Genomic DNA, 6000 nt, shown 5'->3' on the forward strand with positions numbered 1-6000 from the left:
TCCATCCCTCTGCCCTGAATAATGCTTGGATGCTGGATTGGAGGAGTCCTCCTTAGGGTCACGGACCAAGTTAAAGTCCTCCAATACTATCCTTTTATTACTTGTACTTTGCAAACATTTGCTCCCCAGGGATCCAAAAAACTTTGGGTCATAGTCATTGGGACCATAAACTACCACCAATGAAAACTCTTTCCCTTGTAGCCACACCTGCAATATAAGAGAGCGACCTTGTTCCCCCTTTTCCACCTTATTGATTTTGTAGATTAATCCTTTCCTGAATAACACTGCCACTCCGCCTTTGCGACCCTTGGAGGCCACTGCATAACATTCTCCCACCCAGGATCTCTGTAATTTCGCGTGTTCCAAGTCACTTAAGTGTGTTTCCTGCAAACATGCTATGTCCGCCTTATGTCTTTTTAAAACTTGTAATATTTTATTTCTTTTTATAGGGGATGTTATACCCCCCACATTCCAAGTGATTACCCACACTGGCATATCTTTATACTTGGCGTGTCGTTCCTATGTCCCCCGTCTTCATTTATCTTCCCAACTGTGTAGACTCCTTTAGTTATCTGTTGTTGTGTCCTGCCTTTTAGTCCTCTAACTTGTTGCTTCTAAGTCTCTAAGGAGCTTTTGTAACCATGAACCTGCAGAGCAGCCCTGTTTTCCTCTCCCCCCCTCCCCGCCTACCCCCCTTTCCCAAGTTTCCCCCTGCCTGATTATCGCCCCGTCTCATCCTCCTAAACTAGTTGGGAGAGATGAGATAAACCCCGGATTCAGCCAGAGATCCCAACCCCGCATTCTCTGGAATTTTATCTACATATGCATTTCATTGTGAACAGTGAATTATCTGGTATCCCACATTCCACTATGTTACTGTGCACTTAGGACTAACTCAAACAGCGTCTATTACCTTGCTTTCTGACAATTTCTCCTGAGCTTCTTGCACCGTTGCAAAATTGTGCCAACTCTACTGGAAATATACTTTTAGCTGGGCTGGGTACTGCAGAGTGAATTTTACCTTCTGATTCGCCAGCTTTGCGCAAAAAGGATGGTATAACTTCCGTTTTTCTTGCACAAGCAATGAGAAGTCTTGAAATATCAAGATACTTTTTCCATTGTATTTGAGAGAGGCCCTTTTAATTTTGAAGCCCTGTAAGATTTCCACCTTGTGTTTATAGTTTAGAATCTTTGCGACTATGACCCGTGGTCTGTTTCGGTCTGCTGTTTTCCGACCCACGCGGTGCGCCCGTTCAATCATGAAGAGGCCCATAATGTCCGTTATGGCTAATTCTTTTGATAACCAATTTTCTGACCACGTGTCCACGTTCCGTTCTGGAAGTCCCTCGTTGAGGCCTACAATTCTGATGTTGTTTCTGCGGGCTCTGTTTTCATACTCGTCGAGCAGGCACTTCTGGTCTTTCAGCTGTTGCTGAAGATGGGTGATATCAAGCCCATACCCTCTCGTTTCGTCTTCCACTGCTGACATTCTGGCCTCTAGGTCTCCTACACGGATCCCGATGCCATCCAGCTTTGTTTTGTAAGCTTCCAATTTAGTACTTAGTTCGGACCACTTGGTTGCCCATGCTTTCTCGATCACCTGTGTTAGCTGTGTGAGTTGTGTCTCTGTAAAGGCGATTCCCGGCGGAGCCTGCTCATCCGCCATCTTGGCGTCCCCGCTACTGGATTTAGTTTTCTCTTTTTTCATACTTTTTTTGCGCCATTCCTGTTGATGGACTTGTGAGGAACTTGGCCATATACCGATGTGGATCTGTGGGGACCGGTTATTCCATTTTTTTAGAGGTTTTGCGGGATCGGGTGTCTCAGAGCTTCAGTAGCACTGCTTCCTAGCTCATGACGTCACCGGAAGTCTCCCAGTGACCTCTTTATACTGATTGCTTAATTCTATTATGTTACCCATGTTCTTTATGTAATACCAATTGTATCTGTTACTCTGTAATGGTGATTGCCATGACAGAACAATGTAAGCCATATTGAACCTGCAAATTGGTGGGAAAATGTGGGATACAAATGCATCAAATAAATAGTTTAGGGAAAGAGAATGGCACTTGATCTACTGCCTTTCTGTGGTTTTTGCAACTACATTCAAAGTGGTTTACATACTATATTATACAGGTACTTATTTATATCTGGGGCATTGGACGGTTAAGTGACTTGTCCGGAGTCACAAGGAGCTGCAGTGGGAATCAAACCCAGTTCTTCAGGATCAAAGTCTGTTTAGACTACTCCTCCGTGTCTTAAGGCAATTTCAGCAGTAACAAATATGAATTATATTAGCCTTACATATATGAATTCCATTAAGGGAAGCCTGTATGGAGATATGTACTTTAACATTTATTCTCTTCATTATTACCACTACCTCTAAGCTTGTATTCTAAGCAGATAAGGAAGGTACCAGGAGCAAACTGTCTCTGCAATGTTAGGAATTTAGAGAAAAAACTATATAGCTGGACATGACACAGAAACAACTTAGAAGACTGAAAGATGGTTATGGAATATGGGAGGGATGGAAAGTTGGTGAGAGAGGATAGGCGAAAAAGACAGATAGGGAAATGAGGAGAGGACAGATAGAAGACCTATAAAAGTGGGATCAACTCTTAGGTCGAGGGCAGTCTTATCTTCCCTAGCTGAGCTCCCCTCCTGATCTTTCTCGTTTATGTTTCAGTAGCTGCTTGCACTCTGCCCTTGCTTATGATTTTTGTCTGCTGCTTGAAGTAAGAAAAATAAAGAGAATCTTGCTGAATTTGACAGCTGGATGTGTGAGAATTTTGGGGGTAAGACATCCCCATCACAGAGGTGGTGAGAAGAGGTTAAACCTCACAGTGAGTGTATGGTGGGCTAGTTCCTGCTGGTTACAAAGGCCGAGATGCAAGTGGTATATAATGAGTCATACAAGAGAGAAACCAGTTAAATGGTCTAATTGTTGTAGAAGTGAAGCCCAGCTGCAATGGTCTTTAAGGTCTCTTTGGAGAGAAAAATGGTTTAAATAGTCTAAAAGACCCATTTGTAAATGTATAAAGGGACCATTTTACTGAAGTGCAGCAAGCCTATTGATGCTTGGCAATTCGGAACTGCCGCTGGTCTGTAAGGTGTGTTAAGCCATTGATCTTCAGAGCTTCTACCACTCCTGAGATCTTTTTCCTTTATTACCATAGATAAAGTGTGTTGATTCGGGTGCATATGTATTTTGATTTGTAATGTTCAAAGTAGGGTAATAATTAAGGTGTTCCTCACTCCGGTTTGTGTTTGGTTATTTCTACTTTTTTTGTGTAATTGTCACATAGGACATAAACCATTTAAATGTTCCAAATATGATAATTCCTTCAAAAGAAAAGCTGAACGGAAATGACGTGAAATGACTCACACAGCCAGGAGCATAGCCACGGGTGGGCCTGGGCCTACCCAGTTTGGTGTCGGGCCCAGCCAGCTATGGAACGTTGGAGGTACAAATTATTATATAGGATAGGATATCTGCATCGCCTGCTTTGCTTTACAGTGTTTCCATTTTCCTCTTGAGGTTCCAGCTCGCTCGTTAGCCTACTGCAGTTTCCTAGATGAGATTAATCTTATGTATATATTTCTTTATTATTATTTTTCTAATTTTTGAATTATTCTTGGATGTTTCTCTACTTTGTATGGTAAAATTACAAATAAGATCAAGAAATAGAATCAGGAAAGGAACTCCATAAAAATGATAGGAGAGAGATCGCACACCCAAAAGAGAAACCTTCCCTGTGGCTGCCGCCAAATGCAGTGTGCAGTGGCATAGCCAGACAGCCGGTTTTGGGTGGGCAGAAATTTTTCTCTGCCCCGCCCTACCCCCACCTCAAAATATAAATACTTTAGCTAATGAGGATCCAGCTCTGGCAGCTGAAGACTTTCTCTGAAGGTAGCCAGAACTCTCTTTTACCAAGCTTGGCAGGCAGAAGCAATGACCCTAAGCCACTGATCCGGCACCCCACACATGCTTAGTTGTCGATGGCTCAAAGATGCTGTTATAGAACAGTGAATTACCAGAATATTGGTATTTATGTATGAACGTACAAGTCAATATGCCAATACGCTAATCGCTTACATGCATATTTGTTACCTAAATCTTGGCGTTTTGTTTATAGAATTGTCCAGCATAGAGATAAGTATTATTACTGCCCTGGCTCAGTCCTTCTCTCGCCCCCAGGTTATATAGATGTCATGAGGGCGGTCAGTCAAAAATTCAACATCTACTAACTGTATGCTGTATTGAAATTATACGGACAAAGAATTTATGTGGTTGCCTGCTGTTGGAAATCACATAAATCCTTCTGAAAATTGATCTACAAGTCATTAATTGTAGTCTTTAGAGAAATATGTAGATCCTTCCATCTCATAACAAGTAATAGGTTGTGAATCGCTTGTTTAGACTTTCCAAATATACTAGGATTAGGGGGAACGCAATGAAGCTACAAAGTAGTAAATTTAAAATGAATGAGAAAATATTTCTTCACTCAGACTCCCTTTTACTAAGGCATACTCACGTTTTTAGCGCGTGCTAAAATTGGGCGAGCGCTAAGCATTAGGTATGCCAATGCATTCCTCTGGGCATCTCTAACGTTTAGAGCGCACGCTAAAAATGTGAACATGCCTTAGTAAAAGACCCCCTCTATGTCTAATTAAACTCTGGAATTCATTGCCAGAGAATGTAGTAAGAGCAGTTAGCTTAGTGGAGTTTAAAAAATGTTTGATGGCTTCCTAATGGAAAAGTCCATAGACCATTATTAAAATGGACTTGGGGAAAATCCACTGCTTATTACTAGGATAAGCAGCATAAAATGTATTGTACTTTTTTGGGATCTTGCCAGGTACTTGTGACCTGGATTGGCCACTGTTGGAAACAGGATGCTGGGCTTGATGGACCTTCGGTCTGTCCCAGTATGGCAAGACTTATGTACTTATGAAATGTTACTCTCTATGTAGTTCAAAATAGATGTCTTTTACTTTCTCTCTTTTCAGCAAGTACATACAGTACCCTACTCAACGGCTAACTTTGGATACCAATGTAGGAAGTTACCAATGTGGGCTACCATTAAGATGGGTAATTTTACTGCTAACTTCAGTTGTTTGAGAAGAGGTCCCATTTTATGCAGTAGAAACCAATAACTACTACTACTACTAAACATTTCTATGGCGCTACTAGTAAAATGACCTGTCTTAATGGTAGCCTATATTAATAACTTCCATTTAAATTCCAGGAAGTAAAAGCAAAAAAGAAAAATGTTACATATCTAGTGGTACAAAATGCATGAATGAAGGTGGAAGTATGAAAAGCCACAAGTAATATGATGAATGTAAAAGATGGGAAAATGAGTGTGGGATTATAAATTCAGCCAAATAGGGTGGGATAGAGGTATAGACAGCTCTATGTGCCAAAGTCAAGAGTTTGAAAAATTATTAGAAACCAGTGATAGCGACAAAGGAGTGGTAAGATGTGATCATACCTATGTGCATGGGAAAGAAGTCAGATTATGGTATTTTGTACTGATTGAAGACATTGAAGGAGTAACTGTGGGAAGCTGACATACTCAGTGTTATAGTAATCCATCTTAGTCACCTCTCCCCTCTCCAATCGGTTCAAAACTCTGCTGCCCATCTCGTCTTCCGCCAGGGTCGCTTTACTCATACTACCCCTCTCCTCAAGTCGCTTCACTGGCTCCCTATCCGTTTTCGCATCCTGTTCAAACTTCTTCTACTAACCTATAAATGTACTCACTCTGCTGCTCCCCAGTATCTCTCCACACTCGTCCTTCCCTACACCCCTTCCCGTGCACTCCGCTCCATGGATAAATCCTTCTTATCTGTTCCCTTCTCCACTACTGCCAACTCCAGACTTCGCGCCTTCTGTCTCGCTGCACCCTATGCCTGGAATAAACTTCCTGAGCCCCTACGTCTTGCTCCTTCCTTGGCCACCTTTAAATCTAGACTGAAAGCCCACCTCTTTAACAT

The sequence above is a fragment of the Microcaecilia unicolor genome, chromosome 3 (genome assembly GCF_901765095.1).
Source record: "Microcaecilia unicolor chromosome 3, aMicUni1.1, whole genome shotgun sequence".
Lineage (NCBI taxonomy): Eukaryota > Metazoa > Chordata > Amphibia > Gymnophiona > Siphonopidae > Microcaecilia > Microcaecilia unicolor.